Raw genomic sequence first — 19,392 nt, 5'->3', positions numbered from 1 at the left:
ATGCACAGCAGCTTCACATACTAATGCATGGATGTAAGGATGTATTTCAGCTTGAAATCACTTTGAAACAGTCTCCATGGAGAAGAAATGTACAACACACATTTACAACCAGTCAAAAGGAACCAATGATTTCCTAAGGAAAGCATACATTATGCAATTTATGTCAGTGCAAAGCCAAAAGTTATTTTGCATCAATCCTTATTATTTTGTGAAACACATTTTACTTAGTCACAGATATAAAACAGTTGACTTTGACTCCGTCATCTAATTCCGGTTTAAAAATAGACAACTTCGAAGAGTCTTTGAAAGTTTAACATGGTACATTGACTAAAATTCCAGTGAATAGTTTAAAAATAAATAAAAACTATTGAATTTAACTTTGAGATTACTGTGATCAACTTCACCAAAGGTGCACAAAGCAGAACACCCCTTTGCAATGCATTTCTACAATCTTACAAAAGACTTTTACTGAAAAACATTCAGTGCTATGGACTCAACTGCTTGCTATAGTAGAGAATTCCACAGGCTTACTACTGTCTGGATGAAGAAATTTCACCTCATCTCAGTTCTAAACGGTCCATCCTGTACTCACGTCTCTGAACAGCCAAATTTTCAAGTTTTGTGTTTTTTAAAAAAATGTTCTGTTTTTATAGTCTTGGGATCGAAATGAATAATCTCAACTTCTCGCTTCTCGCTGGCTTCTGCCACATTGTTGTTTGCTCATTTAACCTGTCTATATCTTTTTGAATTTGCTATGTGTGCTCCATACAACTTACATTCCCATGCCAGTTTTTCATTGCTAGTAAACTTAGATACTTAATTTCCATAACTCATGAACAGCAAAATCCTAATAAGGTGGAGCTGAAGGAATCTGTTCACAAATTTGTGTTCAGGGAGTGATAGCTGTGAAGGACTGATTCCCACATGAATGCCTTTCTATGTAACCTGATATGTCTACAAATGTGGCCTATGTCCAAGCAACATATTTAAATGTTGTAGAAAACTCAGTAAAGAAATAAACGTGCAAAAATTATTCTTATTAAAACGTGTCCGATCTTACAGTGGTCTGACCTTGTAAAAAAGACTTTGACAAATGTTAGGAGTTAGTTCCAGAGAAGCTTTGCAATCTCTTTCTGCTTGGGCTCTTGTCATCAGAAGAACATGATACAGTCATCAGTGCAGTCAAACATGTTTTTAGTGTTTTTGTTTGTGGTGTGAAATTCTGGAGCTTTTCTAGCCTTTGTAACATGGGCAAGAGAATGAGGCTTGCAGGTGGGTGCCAGATTTTTCACTGGACCTTTCAAGATCTTTGTCTTCTTTGGGCTGCTCAGAATTCTTAGTTGTAGAATGCACTGCATCTATCAGTGGTTCATATTTCAGTTATGATGTGTAGCAGACAGCAATGACCACTTCTGTGTAAGTTTACATGGTTGCCTCTGCTGGAATTTCCATGTTGGTGTTCCACAGCTGAGTGAAAATAGCCTCATTATTTAGCAGATTGCTTCACCTTACCCACTGCATGTCATTCCGAATTGTGATTTGCTTGAACTCAGCATGGTGGAAACAATTGGAAAATCTAACAAGTATCACCATTTTTCATGTCATCTTCATTATGAACATGACCTTTAGAACTGCTGGATTGTGCTCCTGCTTGATACTGATGGTCTCCATAGCCTGAAGGATCATCTGCCATTGGTTGTGGGTTTTCAGGTTCTTCATCTTCTCCTGATCCTTGCCTTATCCTGAAACAGCCTGCCTTCCTCTCACCACGGGCAGTTTCCATGTTGCCTGGATTTATTGTCAGGGTGACTCCCCTTTCTGCAGAATTGGACTGGAAGTGGGATTGAGTTCTGCATGAGCTACTGTGAACCACATCAGCAGAACTTCGACAATGCTGGGAAATTGCTCCCACATTCATCGTTTTAGAACAGAGTGCCTGCCTGCCAAACCATTTCCCAGATATCACTACATCTCATATTTCAAACTGGTGGGCATATTCGATGGTGGGATCTCCTACTTTGTCATGGGTCCCATTTTAATACACTGGCTCTCTTTACTCAATCAACATCGCTTCCTCCCCAGCTGAAAATTCTACTCACTCTCTAACAGGTTTAGCCAATCCTGAAGATTTTGTACATACTTTCATAGGGAGATCATGGTGCCAAATGCTCTCTTTCCACATGCTCCATAATTTCAATCTCTCGTGTGGTCTAATTCTGCTCCAATTGGTGGGTGCAGAGATAGGAGAACCCTAGACCAGTTCAGCAAATCCAGAGTTACCCTCATGGAGTTCTGGCTCATCTTGAGCGTCACTGTCTTGGACTTGCCATTCTGATGGTGGGAACAGCTGATGACTTCAACACAACTGGAATTTGGTGTCATCGGAGCTTGACTTTGTAATGTCACTGTAGAATGTAAATAGCTGAGGCCCAACACTCATCATGGAGGCAAACTATTAGTCATAATTTGTCAACTTGAAAGTGTCACATTTATATCCCATTTTTCACCCTATTCATATCCTCAAAAATCAGAAGAAGTGATTGTAAGAATGGGTGGAAAAGGGTGGAAAAGTTTTAAAAAAAACAAACTGAGACAGAAGGAACACATAGAGTTTGAGAAAGAATTGTGCACAAAAAGATGAAAAGAAAGAAAAAAAATGTTATGGAAAATTTTACAGTAAGCCTGAAATTATCTAAACACAGCTAGGAAGCTGTGTTGAGCAAGGCTTGCTTATTTACATAGTTATTCAGTGCTTGTAGCATCTCCAACCCTGTGACTCTCACCACTGAGAAAAACAAGAACAGTAATATCAAGGGAACATCATCACCTCGAATAACAAATGGAATTAGTAAACTCCAAGGAATATGAACACAATGAAAACAAATTAATGGTATGTTGACTAATACCTCTTAAAGTGTGGAAGTAGTTTAGAGACAGAATTGAAGGTATTAATGACTAACCTATGACCAAATTGTCTCTCAATATGACAATACATGTAGTTTTAGGTCTATTGCTAAACTTTGGAATGGAAGAGGTTTTGAAGCTGGGAGGAGCTACTTGGAGATCCAGCTTTGAGAGCCCTCCAGCCACCATTGCTTATACATTGAACTAGTCTCCATGCCAATTAAGAACTTGCCTCTATCAAATCTCAGTGTGGGTCTGCTTCTTTCAGGGACAGTTAGAATCATTGAATCATAAAATCATAAAAAGAGAAGAGGCCCTTCAACCCATAAAGCCTGCACTGACAAAAAATCTACTCTAAATCTGCACTTGGCCCATATCTTTGAATGTTGTGACATTTCAAGGGCTCATCCAAGTACTTTTTTTAAAAGGTTGTCAATAGTACATACTGTTGCTACTGAGCGTTGGTAGTGGGATGATTGAATGCTTATGGATGTGGTGTCAATTATGCAAGACAGCTGGCTGTAAGCTGGGTGGCTGTCCCTGTGTACCATCTATCCTTGTTACAACATTCCATTTATAAGTGCAAGTGTGCTCCAAGGTGCAGTGCTGAAGTGCAAAAATGTACCATAAGTGAACTGCTAATGTAGCATGGTTATGCAGAGAGGCTGGCATGTCTCAGATGCCAGCAGCTGTGGATGTGGCTGGTGCCCTGTAGCATGAAGTATGGGAGGGTTAACGTGTGTGTGCGTTAGTCTGAAACCAAATGGAGTGATGTGGTTAAGCTTGTAGTTGGCTGATGCTGGGCCACATGGATGAAGTGTCAATGAAGATGATGCCCATGGGGTGTTCAGGGACACCATTGTAAAGAAGCAGTTGGATGCTAACTGGGACATTCATTTAGCAAGTTGCAGCTGTCAGGTCCCCTCTGTGGTATGTATTTTGAGGGTTTATGCAATCTATTAATTTTCTAGAGCAACTTGTTAAATTTTGCACCGGTATGTTGGGAGTTGGGGGAGGGGGTATGGTGTTGAGAATAGAACAGTAGGTTGGTATGGGGAGTGATTCAGGAGAAGGTTGGCATTAAGTCAAATATGTCTACTAGGAAGAGCAGGCAGGGCCAGTTTTGTGAGTGTAGCGGGACTGATAGTTTGAAATGTATTTATTTTAACCTGAAGAGTATACCAGGTAAAGCAGATAAGCTTAGAACCTGGATTAGTTCATAGAAGTATGATATTGTAGCCATTACAGCAACTTGGTTGCAAGGGCAGGACTGGCAACTCAAAGTTCCAGGATTTAGATGCTTTAGGCGAGATAGAGAGCGGTGTAAAATGGTTGGGGAATTGCATTACTGATGAAGGAGAATGTCAAAGCTGCACTAAGAGAGGACCTCTGGGAAGGCTTATCCAATGAGGCCAAATGTGTAGAACCCAGGAATTAGAAATGTGCAATCATTATGGTGAAGTTATACTCTAGGCTTTCAAGCAGCCAGCAGGAGATAGAGGAACAGAAATGTATGCAGATCTTGAAAGGCGTGTAAAAACAACAAAGTTGTTGTAATGGGTGATTTTCACTTCCCAGTACTGAGTGGGACTCCCTTAATGCCAGAATGTTGATGGAGCAGAATTTGTGAGGTGCAACCAGGAGGGTTTCTTGAAACAAAATGTAAATAGTCCAACTAAGGAAGGGGCTATTCTCGACCTTGTACTGGGGAATAAGCCTAGCCAGGTAATTGAAATTTCAGCAGGGGAGCATTTTGTGAACATTCAGCATAATTCCGTAAGTTTTAAGAAAGTCATGGATAAGAATTAGACTGGTTCTCTGGTGAAAGTGCCAAATAAAACAGTATTAGGCAGGAACTAGAGATATTCGATTGTGGGCAGCTGTTTGAGGGTAAATCCACATGTGAAAGGCCAGTTGATCAGAGATCGGGACCAGCATGTTCCTGTGAAGATAAACGATTGCAACATTGGGGAACCTTGGATGATAAGACCTATTGAAAGGTCAGTAAAAAGAAAAAAGGAAGCATATGTAAGGTTTAGGAAACTTTACGAAGGAAGTAGAAAAGAGCTTAGACAAGAAATTAGGAGGGCTGCAAATAGAACATAGAGAACATAGAACATAGAACAGTACAGCACAGAACAGGCCCTTCAGCCCACAATGTTGTGCCGACCATTGATCCTCATGGATGCACCCTCAAATTTCTGTGACCATATGCATGTCCAGCAGTCTCTTAAATGACCCCAATGACCTTGCTTCCACAACTGCTGCTGGCAACGCATTCCATGCTCTCACAACTCTCTGCGTAAAGAACCTGCCTCTGACATCCCCTCTATACTTTCCACCAACCAGCTTAAAACTATGACCCCTCGTGCTAGCCATTTCAGCCCTGGGAAATAGTCTCTGGCTATCAACTCTATCTATGCCTCTCATTATCTTGTATACCTCAATTAGGTCCCCTCTCCTCCTCCTTTTCTCCAATGAAAAGAGACCGAGCTCAGTCAACCTCTCTTCATAAGATAAGCCCTCCAGTCCAGGCAGCATCCTGGTAAACCTCCTCTGAACCCTCTCCAAAGCATCCACATCTTTCCTATAATAGGGCGCCCAGAACTGGACGCAGTATTCCAAGTGCGGTCTAACCAAAGTTTTATAGAGCTGCAACAAGATCTCACGACTCTTAAACTCAATCCCCCTGTTAATGAAAGCCAAAACACCATATGCTTTCTTAACAACCCTGTCCACTTGGGTGGCCATTTTAAGGGATCTATGTATCTGCACACCAAGATCCCTCTGTTCCTCCACGCTGCCAAGAATCCTATCCTTAATCCTGTACTCAGCTTTCAAATTCGACCTTCCAAAATGCATCACCTCGCATTTATCCAGGTTGAACTCCATCTGCCACCTCTCAGCCCATCTCTGCATCCTGTCAATGTCCCGCTGCAGCCTACAACAGCCCTCTACACTGTCAACGACACCTCCGACCTTTGTGTCGTCTGCAAACTTGCTGACCCATCCTTCAATTCCCTCGTCCAAGTCATTAATAAAAAGTGACTATGAAATATCCTTGGCAAGTAGGATTAAGGAGAATTCCAAGACATTTTATATGAATATTAGGAGCAAGAGGGTAACTAAAGACAGGGTAGGCCCACTCAAGGACAAAAGAGGGAATTTACGCATGGTTCCAGAGGAAGTGAGTAAGGACATTAATGAGAACTTTGCATTGGCATTCACTAAGGAGAACAATATGGATGATGGTAAGATTAGGGAGGCATATGTTAATATTCTTGGAAATGTTAATATTAAGAAGGTGGAGGGATTGTGTGTCTTAAGAAAATATTAAGGTAGATAAACACCCATGGTCTGTTGGGATCTGTCCCAGTATACTAAGGAGGCAAGGGGGGAGATTGCTGAGCCCTTGACAGACATCTTTGCATTCTTCTTAGCCACAGGCAAGATCCTAGAAGATTGGAGAATAGCCAATGTTGTTCCTTTGTTTAGGAAGAGCATTAGGGATAATTCAGGAAATTATAGGCTGGTGAACCTTAAATCAGTGGTAGGGAAATCATTGGAGAAGATTCTTAGAGACAGGATTAGCTTGCATTTGGAAAAGAATGGGCTTACTGGGATAGTCAGCATGGCTTTATGTGGGGTAGGTCTTCTCTCACAAACTTGATTGGGTTTTTTGAGGAAGTGACAAGAACATTAATGAAGGTAGGGCATTGGGTGTTGTCCACATGGATTTTACTAAATCATTTGACAAAATCCTTCTTGGTAGGTTAGTCCGGAAAATTAAGTCACATGGCATCCGATGTGAGTTGGCAAGTTGTATACAAAATTCGCTTGGTCAAAGATAGTTGAGGAGGGGTGTTTTTCTGACTCGACATCTGTGACCAGTGGTGTTCCTTAAGGATCAGAGCTGGGACCTCTGTTGCTAGTAATTTGTATACATGATTTGGATGAAAATGTGGATGTTCTCATTAATTTTGCAGACATTATGAAAATTGGTGGATTTGTGGATAGTGAAAAACATGGCCAAATGATATGCCAGGATATAGATCAGTTGGAAAATTGGGTGGAGAAATGGCAGATGGAGTTTAATCCAGGCCAGGGCTTACAAGTCCATAGCTCCTTGAAAGTGATCACACAAGTGGATAATATAGGAAAGATGGCTTTGAAATGCTTGGTTTTATTGATTGAGCATTTAGTATAAAAGTTGACACAAGTCATGTTGCAGCTGTATAAAACTTCAGTTTGGCCGCATTTGAAGGATTGCGTGCAGTTCTAGTTGCCACACTATCAGAAGGCTTTGGAATGGGTGGAAAAGAGGTTTACCAGGATGTTGCATAAATTGGAGTGTATTAGCTATAAAGAGAAATTGGACCACTTTGGATTACTTCCACTACAGTGTGGGATGCTGAGGAGGTGAAATGATAGAAGAATATAAAATTATGAGTGGCATGGATAGAGTGAATAATTGGAGTCTTTTTCCCAGGGTGGAAATGTCTAATACAAGGGGTATAAGGTAGGAGGGAAAATTGTTTTTACACAGAGGATGGTAAGTGTCTGGAACACAATGCTAGAGAAGTTGTAAAAGCAGTTATGAAAGCAACTTTAAGAGGCACGAAGACACACAAACAGGCTGGGAATAGAGTGATATGGTCCATATGGGGTTAATTCAGAATGCCATCATGGTTAGCACAGATATGGTGGGCTAAAGGGCCTGTTCCTGTGTTGTACTGTTCTGTGTATTTCTTGGTGAAAGAGAAGAGAAATGGAAGTGGCATAGGAATAATGTAAGTTGGGTATTTTATGATATACACATGAATAGAAATAAGGTAGTCTCTACTGAATTGTGAGACTCTGAAGTCATCATTGAGCAGTTTGAGGGAAAAATTTAGAATCGGTTTCTCAATGTCATTTTCACTGTATTTTCCCATCTTTCTCCCCATTACTCATGGTACACCAGGGAACAGAGAACTCTGCCCATTGAAAGTAAATGTTATTTTAAAAAATGTTACTGTTAAATTCCTATATGTCAGCTTTGCAGTAATAATGGGCCCCAAACATATCAAGGTCAAAATACTGCGGAACAGATATGGCTGAACTTGATATTTTCTACATAGCGAGTATGTTATTCCTATCAAAATCTGCTTCTCTCTCCACAGGAGCAGCCTGTCCTGCAGAGGATTTCAAAATTGTTCTGCTTTTATTTCAGATTTCTTACATTGATAATTTTTTAAAATTGAAATTCTTTATGCCACAATTTTCACATAAATTTATGAATTGTATGATTGATTCCATCTGGTGCCTTATTTGGTGTAAACTACAAGTAGGCAGTGAATAATTCTTTCTTTAATATATTTCAAAAGTGATAAATCTTTGGCATTTATCAGAATATTTTGTTTTTATTTAAAAATCTGATATTACTTTTCTACTCTGACTGTTTTCACACTGGCATTTTGCGCTCCATGATAAGCTTCACTCACAGCCAAGCTATTTCAGTGCAGCTCCAATGCTACATCTACGCAACAAATTGTATGATTGGCCAAGAATGTCCATCTTCCAAAAATCACAGCAAAGCTTAACCAGTAAATGACAACCCCATCATTCTCCTCTCATTTATCAGTAAAGTGATAGAAGGTGCTGTGTAGAGTGCTACCAGAAGTTATGTATTCAGTAAAAAACACTTCACATTTTCCAGTGTTTTGAAGAAAGGTTTTTCCCTGGGATAGGGGAGTTCAAAACTGGAGGGCAAAGTTTTATGGTGAGAGGGGAAAGATTTAAAAAGGACCTGAGGGGAAACTTTTTCACACAGAGGGTGATGGGTATATGGAATGACCTGCCAGAGGAAGTGTGTAGATGCAGGTACAGTTATAACATTTAAAAGACATTTGGACAGGTACATGAATAGGAATATTTTAGAGGGATATGGGCCAAATGCAGTTTGGGCTAGTTTAGTTTGGGAAAACTGGTCAGCATGGATGAGTTGGACCAAAGGGTCTGTTTCCATGTTGTATGTCACTATGACTCTATGACCTGAAATGTTTACTCTGCTTTCTCTTCACTGATGCTGCCAGACCTGCTGTGTTCCTTCAGCAACGTTTCTTTTTGTTTCATATTTCCAGCATCCAAAGTTTTTTGTTTCCTTTAGTTAAAGACAAAGGAAAATTTGCGGCTGTGAGCTATCTCAAATAACCTTTATCTAGTACCACATAATGGTAGGGTTTGCAAATACCTCAAGACATCAGGAGTAGTCATGTAGGAAAAAGCCACACTCACAAGAAGGACCTTTGTCCTTCTCAAAGTAGTTAGCAGTGGTCGATAAACACTGGCTTTGCCAGTGATGCTACAATTCATGGATGAATAATCATCTCACACCAAAGGTACAGCATTAATAAGAATTACAGTTAATCATCTAGCTTCCCATTTTATTTAATAACTTTAACATAATTTTTTAAAAAATTGTAGCAAAAATTACCTCTAGGCATCGTTCGGCATTAATGTTCTTTTGCTTAAGAATGAATTTTCAAAACATGACATGCAGAAAGGTAACTTTTGCCAAAATTGAAGAATGAGAAATTCTTTAATAATTGATGAATCAATGCAGAGCTAAACCATAAAGTTTAAAAAAATGCAGTGATTAAAGCATTTTTTAAAATTAAGTAGCAAAAGATGGAATCTGATTCAATGGTGAGGAAGAGTAAAGTGATCAACGATAAAATTGAGGATGAATAAAGCTTTGGTCACTAGGTGGCAGAATTAAATCACAACGGTGTCTGAAAATTGTGATTAGCTACTTCAGTTTAGGTGTTCATGTGTAGTGACGTTCATTGTTAGAAAATAATTTGTGTATACATAATCGTCTTCCTTTTACTTAGATAGAAATTATATTAATTATTGTACCTTAATTATTTTTAAGGCTGTACCTTTAGTGTTACGTTTTTATTTATCCATGAGATGTGGCATAGAATATTGCCTCCAGTTTATGATGAAGATCAGCTTGATAATTCCAACATTATTCGTATATCCGTGTTATTAGTTTAACGGTTCTGTATTCTAATAGCTTGCCAATATTTCATTAAATTGAGTGGGCTGTTTGGGAGTCAGGATTCAACCTGGCCTGAAATTCACCTGATAATTATAAGCATTAACTTTTTAACAGGGATCACTGGATGGTGGGGGAAAAACCGCAGAGAAAGCTGCTGAGTTTTGGCTATAAGAACTCAAGTGGTTAACTAATCTCGTTCTGGGAGGGGAAGCTGATGCCGCAATCTGGTTTGGCTCCATGTCACTCCAGCTTCCACAATATGATTTTATCTTACTGCTCTCAAGGCAATGAAGGCAACAAATTCTTCCTTTCCAGTAAAACAGATATTGAATCATATTTGCAAGATATTTTATATATATATACATATGATACCTGATGTACTTAGGGTAGAAAAATCTAGCACATGATTACTGCATGTTAAATATAATGGACAATTGTGAAAAACACAGTATTTTGACTACTGTCAGAAACCTATTCTATGCTTTTCTCACAAAGTTACCTACTATTGTCATATATGTAAAGGAACATCATACTCATAGTCATTTTGAAATTAGCTTAAAAAGTACTGGTTTTAGAATGAATTTAGGAGATGGATTGTCAGAACACTTTTCAAATTCTAAGTTTCCATTGAGTTGAATGGGTTTAGGGAAAGGGGATTACGTTGTCACACAAAGTAGTGATAATTATGTTTTCCTCTTTGGTAATGGAATCTATCAATCAGTGCTCTGAATCTGCATTGTTAAATATTAACTGTACAGTTAGAAAACTGGCATTTTCTGCTGACATGAAGGATACTGTCTACATTTCATAATGAAACAATGTATCATGTGAACAAAGATGATAAGCTCTTTTCCAAATAAATGGTATGAAATTATAAACAAGATGTCAACTTGGAAACCAAATAAGCTTATTTAATATTTAAGCCATGGAGACTCTGTGGTGCAGAGATGAACTCAAAATCAATCAGGCAGATGGAATGAAAATCTCTGATCACCAACAGTCATTAGTTATGTATTAATTCTATTCTTGACTACACAATGACCATGCAATTCTACACGGTTACCTGCATACTACTGAAAGGGGATTGGTAGAATGAGCATAGAAACCATAAACATAGTCATTTTTGCTTATTGCCTTTAATGAAAGCTTCCATCTTGTTTATTGAGAACAGAATTTTCATTAGCCCCTTACAAGCTAAAAAATAATGAGGTGTCCATGGTTTTGGGTATGTAAGGAGACCTGGTGCACCATTGGTAGGTGGTAGCTAGAGAAAGATAGCTTCCACAAAAATATATATGGGCCCAACAAGTGGCACAAATTCCCATAGAGGAAATGTATTGTTCCAATACATTTTCTTGCTTAGACGACTGGCGTGGGGGCCAATTGCAGTGAAAAAAGGGCAATCTTCACTAACACTCTGTCACTATCCTGCATGAAGCTGGTCAAGTTTCTAAGCTCATTGGCTGGTGGGCACCAAAGATCATGTCCCAATTGTCTTGGGCACAAGTCTATCCCAATACAAACAAGCTGTCCTCTCAGTTGCTTTGCAAGCTGTAGTGAGAACCCATTTTAGATAGCTCTAACAGCTGTAACTGCTACCAACACAAGTTTTAGCCAATGACTACATTACATTAATAGGCAAATTGATGTTTTATGAGAATTTCTACTTAGTAGGCTTGGCGAAATAATTGTTAAATAAACACAAAATATGATGTGATGTGCATCACATATAGCTTCCCACTTTGGGCGACTTTCTGTGTGGGTTTGCACATTCTCTCCGTGTCTGTGTGGGCTTTCTCCGGGTGCTCCGGTTTCCTCCCACTGTCCAAAGATGTGTTGGTTAGGTGGATAGGCCATGCTAATGTGATGTTATAGGAATAGGGTATGGGTGTGGGTCTGGGTGGCATGCTCTTCGGGGGTGTGGACTCAATAGGCTAAATGGCCTGCTTCCACACTGTAGGGTTTCTTTGATTCTAAAGAAAACATTTGTAGTTATGGTTTTTAATAATTATTCAATGAGTAAGCTTTACATGTCAGAATGAAACATCATCAGATAAACATATTTTGAATCTTAATATTTTGTACATAAACTTGATTGAAGAGACTTGAGATGATCATAGTGCAAAAAAAACCGAGCAATCAAATGGTTGAAACAATTAGGCATCCAAAATTGTATTGTGATATTCTTTATAATGTTTTTCTTTGAGGTGTTGGCAAAGTAATTGAATGGAAAATAATTAAATATGCCTATATTAATATTGCACACAAGACCTTCTGGGCTTATACACTTTCACTGGGATGATTCATATGACTTTTATGCCTGGTTGCATTTGTGCTTAAATTTCACTTTAGTGACATATAGGGGTTAGAGACCATAGTTTAGGGCCTTAGTCAGAATGTTTCAGGAGTCAGTGTTACAAAGTGTTTCAAATTTTAAAAAATGCATTTAAAACAGATACAAGGTGAAGAAGGTACAATCTCAATGGACTACTTTCTAAATGGTGAGAAAATTTGCAAATCAGAAGTGCAAAGGGATCTGGGAGTGTTGGTCCAGGATTCTCTAAAGGTTAACTTGTAGGTAGAGTCCGTAATTAAGAAAGCGAATGTAATGTTGTCGTTTATCTCAAGAGGGTTGGAATATAAAAGCAGCGATGTGCTTCTGAGGCTTTATAAGGCTCTAGTTAGGCCCCATTTAGAATACTGTGTCCAATTTTGGGCCCCACACCTCAGGAGGACATACTGGCCCTGGAGCGTGTCCAGAGGAGAGTCACACGGATGATCCCTGGAATGGTAGGTTTAGCGTATGATGAACAGCTAAGGATCCTGGGATTGTACTCATTAGAGTTTAGAAGGTTGAGGGGAGATCTAATAGAAACTTACAAGATAATGTATGGCTTAGAAGGGGTGGACGCTAGGAAGTTGTTTCTGTTAGGCGGGGAGACTAGGACCCGTGGGCACAGTTTTAAAATTAGCGGGGGTAAATTTAAAACTGAAATGAGACGACATTTCTTCAGCCTGGGAGTGGTGGGCTTGTGGAATTCATTGTCGCAGAGTGCAGTGGAGGCCGGGACGTTGGATGCCTTCAAGGCAGAGATCGACAAATTCTTGATCTGACAAGGAATCAAGGGCTACGGGGAGAGTGCAGGGAAGTGGTGTTGAAATGCCCATCAGCCATGATTTAAATGGCGGAGTGGACTTGATGAGCCGAATGGCCTCACTTCCATTCCTATGTCTTATGGTCTTATTGTCTTATGGTCACCCTGCAAAACTGATAATTCTCAGCAGGACTGTGTCCTGAGCATTGTAGATTACTTGCTTTTGCTGAAGATTTTATTCCACAGTGCAGTAGTCAGGACTTGATAAGCAGATAAGCTACCAAAGATATTGTTGTTTGCTGTGGGACTGAGTCTTTCTCTAGCTCCCCAGCTTCAATACATCAATCACTTTCTCATTACAGGTAAACATAAGACCCTGCATAATATCAACAAAAGTACACAGTGCCTGGAACTACCTTGTGATCTCAAAATTGATGACCACCCTTCACTGCACTGCCATGGGCACAGGAAGTGAAGTCATTAATGTACCTCTGTCATGACCTCCCTGGGCCCTTGAAAAATCTGCTCTTTTGACATGAATCAAAGATAAACAACAACCTGTTCACGGCTTAGTACATTGTTGCCCAGCTCTTTTTTTTCAGTATCTTATCAGACAAAATGGAAACAAAAGCAACTGAAGCAACAAGACCTGCATCATAGATAACAAAGAGTGGGGCTGGATGAACACAGCAGGCCCAGCAGCATCTCAGGAGCACAAAAGCTGACGTTTCGGGCCTGGACCCTTCATCAGAGAGGGGGATGGGGAGAGGGAACTGGAATAAATAGGGAGAGAGGGGGAGGCGGATTGAAGATGGATAGTGGAGAAGATAGGTGGAGAGGAGAGTATAGGTGAGGAGGTAGGGAGGGAATAGGTCAGTCCAGGGAAGACGGACAGGTCAAGGAGGTGTGATGAGGTTAGTAGGTAGGAAATGGAGGAGCGGCTTGGTGTGGGAGGAAGGGACGGGTGAGAGGAAGAACAGGTTAGGGAGGCGGGGACAGGCTGGACTGGTTTTGGGATGCAGTGGGGGGAGGGGACGAACTGGGCTGGTTTTGGGATGCAGTTCCCATTATCTCTAAGACCTGCATCATTGCATTTAGACAGAGAAAATTAGCTCAGCTGTGGAATTAAATCTTGGTCGTAAACCAGTTTGCAATAAAAGAAGTGTAACTAATAAAAATAGACAACTCAAAATTAAATAGTTTTGCCTATTAAAGATTCTTCGACTTATGCTTTTGGTTAGTCGGCAGTATGTGTCTCTGACTAGAGTTTGGGTAAGTCCAAAGGAGGAAGTGCAGCAAGTATTTTTAATATTGGAATTTAAGTTATTTGAAGCCTTTAAAGGCTGTTGGAGGAATCATTGAGGAGTCTGAGTGGTGTGAGCTATGGTGTGATCTGTGGTAAAGTTGCACATAAGTTCCTACAAGGCAGATCCCACGTCGGGAGAAACTCGCTGAATCTTTAATGTCTTTGTTGAGCAGCAATTTGAATTTCTCACTAGGCAGTGATGAATGGCCAATAAAGGGGGATTACTGCTTGTTAAGCATCCTTTAATGGCACACTTACTTCATTAATTTTCACTTTCCTGACTTACCAAACATGCCGAACAAGCTAGACGTCAACATGGAGGTGAGTACAGGTACCCAGTGACATCAGCTGACTGCTGGTTGCAAACAGCCTACATGTTGGTCAGCACTGAACAGCATCTCAGGACATGATTCATGGGTAGCAGCCATATGCACCCCTCATCCATTGGTATCTAAAATTTGGCAACCCCTCAAGATCCTCATGGCACCTCTCCAATCCCCTTGTAGGATACGGCAAGAAGCACAGACTGGCGTTGCAGAATACACTGACTGCAGCAGGAACACATTATGTATATGGGTAGGCTCCCAGCCCATGGATTGGACCAGGCTGCATCTGAGGGATGCTCTGTTGCTCATGTAGCCCTCTCCCAGTTGCATGCTCATAGCATTACTTCCTTCCCTTGACTTTCTATGTCAATGAGTGTGCAGTCACACAACCAGTAGCTTGCTTTGCTGGTCAGCAGCCCTCAGTCAGGGGTTAGATATCTTCCTGTATTGAGCCACATCAATCTCACATCCTGTATCATGTGCCAGTAGCCCAAATGGCAAACACACTGCATGTACAGCAAGCAAATAGCCATGTCTCAAAGTCTTTTGGGAATGGTTACAAAAGTCCATGGAACCATTCATCAGACAGGAGGCCCAAATGCAGTAAAACATGGGCAACTTTCCTTACCTGTCTAGGGTTTTGGCCATAGTCATGTGTTTGGCTGGGATGTTTCCTGTTGGCAGGCTGTGCCTGTGAAATTCAGTGCTTCACTGTTAGTTCTGCAGCTGCATACAGGCCAGTTTGCTGTTAAGGAGAGATACAGCCATCACTTCTTATTTGGGGCTGTACAGCTAGTTCACTTAAATGGATGGGCCCCAGTCAGTTGTCAGGACATGCAGAGAAACCAGAGGGAAGAGTTGATGGATAACATGGGAGCTGTTGCTGTGAGAGGGATATTCAGGAATCTGGTCATTGGAACTGAGGGTTGCAGGCTGATGGCAAGGGGGTGGTGATTGTAATGGAAAGCAGGGGATATGTTAAAGCATGAATAGGAATGGGGAAATGCAGGAGGGAAGCGTTTCTATGGTCAGGAGCACTCTGGGAGAGACGGTGTATGACCACACCTGATGTGGTCACCACCTAGGCCAGGAGCTGGGGCAAAGGTAGACAGTTGCAGGGTCATATATATGGGTTGGGTGGGGACATGGGGAAATGCAAAGCCTAAGGTGGTCACAGGGAGGGTAACCTGGAAGGGGATCTGGATGTTTGAGGCCTCACATAAAGGCAGAGGCTGGAATCCACTGGCTGAACAGCACTCACTGTGGCTGAAGCCACACATCGAGTGGGTGGGGTAAGTAGGATGGGGGGGGGGGTGCTGCATCAACCACTGACGTGGGGATTTTAAAGGGGAATAACATTACAAACAGATCCATGTACTTATTACTTGGCCTCAGGTTCTACCTAAGACATTCCTCCCTGTATGATGTACACCTCCCTGTTCCAGACACTTCTGACTTCTTCACTCACTCCAACACTTTGATGTCAGTGAAAGAGAAGGGAAGTTAGGGTGCAAGTTCATAGTCTCTTGAAAGTGGATTCACAGTTAGATAGAGTGGTGAAGAAAGTGTTTGACATGCTTGCCTTCATTGATCAGAAAATTAGGATATTATGTTGTAACTGTACAGGACATTGGTGAGACCACTTTTAGAGTACTGTATACAATTCTGGCTGCCCTTCTATAGGGAAGATGTTATACTTCATATGATGCAGAAAAGATTTACAAGGATGTTTCCAGGACTGGAGGGTTTGAGTTACAGGGGGAGGCTGAATAGACTGGGTTTTTCTCCTAGACCGTTGGAGGCTGAGGGGCGACCTTAAAGAGATTTACAAAATCATGACGGACATGGGTATAGTTAATAGTAAAGGTCTTTTTCCTAGCATGGGAGAGTCCAAAACTAGAAGGCATAGGTTTAAGGTGAGAGGGGAGAGATTTAAAAACGACCTGCAGGATAACTTTTTCATGCAGAGTGTGGTGTGTGTTTGGAATGAGCTGCCAGTGGAAATGGTGGAGGTGGGTACAATTATAATATTTAAAAACATCTGGATGGGTACACGAATAGGAAGGGTTTAGAGGGATATGGGCCTAGTGGGACTAGGTCGGATTGGGATGTTTGGCCGGCGCGGAAGAGTTAGATTGAAGGGTCTGTTTCTGTGCTGTTTGACTCGATGACTCAATTGGGATAATTGCATCTGTATAAGCCATATCTCTCTATGAACAGAGATAATGGGAACTGCAGATGCTGGGGAATCCAAGATAATAAAGTGTGAAGCTGGATGAACACAGCAGGCCAAGCAGCATCTCAGGAGCACAAAAGCTGACATTTCGGGCCTAGACCCTTCATCAGAGAGGGGGATGGGGTGAGGGTTCTGGAATAAATAGGAAGAGAGGGGGAGGCGGACCGAAGATGGAGAGAAAAGAGGATAGGTGGAGAGGAGAGTATAGGTGGGGAGGTGGGGAGGGGATAGGTCAGTCCAGGGAAGACGGACAGGTCAAGGAGGTGGGATGAGGTTAGTAGGTAGGAGGTGGAGGTGCGGCTTGGGGTGGGAGGAAGGGATGGGTGAGAGGAAGAACAGGTTAGGGAGGCAGAGACAGGCTGGACTGGTTTTGGGATGCAGTGGGTGGAGGGGAAGAGCTGGGCTGGTTGTGTGGTGCAGTGGGGGGAGGGGATGAACTGGGCTGGTTTTGGGATGCAGTGGGGGAAGGGGAGATTTTGAAGCTGGTGAAGTCCACATTGATACCATTGGGCTGCAGGGTTCCCAAGCGGAATATGAGTTGCTGTTCCTGCAACCTTCGGGTGGCATCATTGTGGCACTGCAGGAGGCCCATGATGGGCATGTCATCTAAAGAATGGGAGGGGGAGTGGAAATGGTTTGCGACTGGGAAATGCAGTTGTTTATTGCGAACCGAGCAGAGTTGTTCTGCAAAGCGGTCCCCAAGCGTCTGCTTGGTTTCCCCAATGTAGAGGAAGCCACACCGGGTACAATGGATGCAGTATACCACATTGGCAGATGTGCAGGTGAACCTCTGCTTAATATGGAAAGTCATCTTGGGGCCTGGGATAGGGGTGAGGGAGGAGGTGTGGGGGCAAGTGTAGCATTTCCTGCAGTTGCAGGGGAAGGTGCTGGGTGTGGTGGGGTTGGAGGGCAGTGTGGAGCGAACAAGGGTGTCACGGAGAGAGTGGTCTCTCCGGAAAGCAGACAAGATTGGGGATGGAAAAATGTCTTGGGTGGTGGTGTCGGATTGTAGATGGCGGAAGTGTCGGAGGATGACGCGTTGTATTCGGAGGTTGGTGGGGTGGTGTGTGAGAACGAGGGCGATCCTCTTTGGGCGGTTGTGGTGGGGGCGGGGTGTGAGGGATGTGTTGCGGGAAATGCGGGAGACACGGTCAAGGGCGTTCTCGGCCACTGTGGGGGGAAAAATTTCCACTCCCCCTCCCATTCTTTAGATGACATGTCCATCATGGGCCTCCTGCAGTGCCACAATGATGCCACCCGAAGGTTGCAGGAACAGCAACTCATATTCCGCTTGGGAACCCTGCAGCCCAATGGTATCAATGTGGACTTCACCAGCTTCAAAATCTCCCCTTCCCCCACCGCATCCCAAAACCAGCCCAGTTCGTCCCCTCCCCCCACTGCACCACACAACCAGCCCAGATCTTCCCCTCCACCCACTGCATCCCAAAACCAGTCCAACCTGTCTCTGTCTCCCTAACCTGTTCTTCCTCTCACCCATCCATTCCTCCCACTCCAAGCCGCACCTCCATCTCCTACCTTCTAACCTCATCCTACCTCCTTGACCTGTCTGTCTTCCCTGGACTGACCTATCCCCTCCCCACCTCCCCACCTATACTCTCCTCTCCACCTATCTTCTTTTCTCTCCATCTTCGGTCCGCCTTCCCCTCTCTCCCTATTTATTCCAGAACCCTCACCCCATCCCCCTCTCTGATGAAGGGTCTAGGCCCAAAATGTCAGCTTTCATGCTCCTGAGATGCTGCTTGGCCTGCTGTGTTCATCCAGCCCCACACTTTATTAGCTCTGTATGAACACATTGTTCATCATGCTTCTGCATGCTGCAGTATCCTGTCAAAACAGATATCAATCTACGGTACATTCTGTATGAATGTGGATTCAGACAGTGTGCTGGCACAGGTTAATTCAGGGTTACACAGAAACACAAACAAATGGATGTAATACAAAACTAAATATGGTCATTCACATGCAGTGCGATAACTATGTTACCAAAGTGCCCTCCATAGGTTCATATCTTTCTCTCCTTCTCATGAAATCTCAGTGAAGACCAGGGTTGACGGCTGAGTTGGAGGAAGCCTGCTCACTAGTGGAGCCTGTTGGCCTCCATTTGTTCAGGTGATCCCAGCAGTGTGTGTCTCTAGATAGCTCTGACTTGATGAGGGTCTTCCCTCCTCGGCTTGTTCTTTCAAGGATTGGAGGGAAGGAGGCAAGGTGGAGAGTTCAGCAACCTCTGGAGTATTCTAAGATGAGACATCTGAGGGTCCTGTGTGTTGTTTCTCGTTCAGCTGGGTGCATACTGGCAGAGCCCTGTCTTCTTGTGAGTAAAGGCACCTGGAGCGTGTGCCAAGTTTCCTATTTCCAAGTTGCCATGCCTTCCATCATAAGGACTGTTGGCTTGGTCCATGGAGTGCGGGTGTATTTGCCTCTCCAGCAGGCCATGAAGGTGCTGGACATGGGTGTCCTTG

The sequence above is a fragment of the Stegostoma tigrinum genome, chromosome 12, assembly GCF_030684315.1.
Source record: "Stegostoma tigrinum isolate sSteTig4 chromosome 12, sSteTig4.hap1, whole genome shotgun sequence".
Classification (NCBI taxonomy): domain Eukaryota; kingdom Metazoa; phylum Chordata; class Chondrichthyes; order Orectolobiformes; family Stegostomatidae; genus Stegostoma; species Stegostoma tigrinum.
This window is presented reverse-complemented; position numbering follows the sequence as displayed.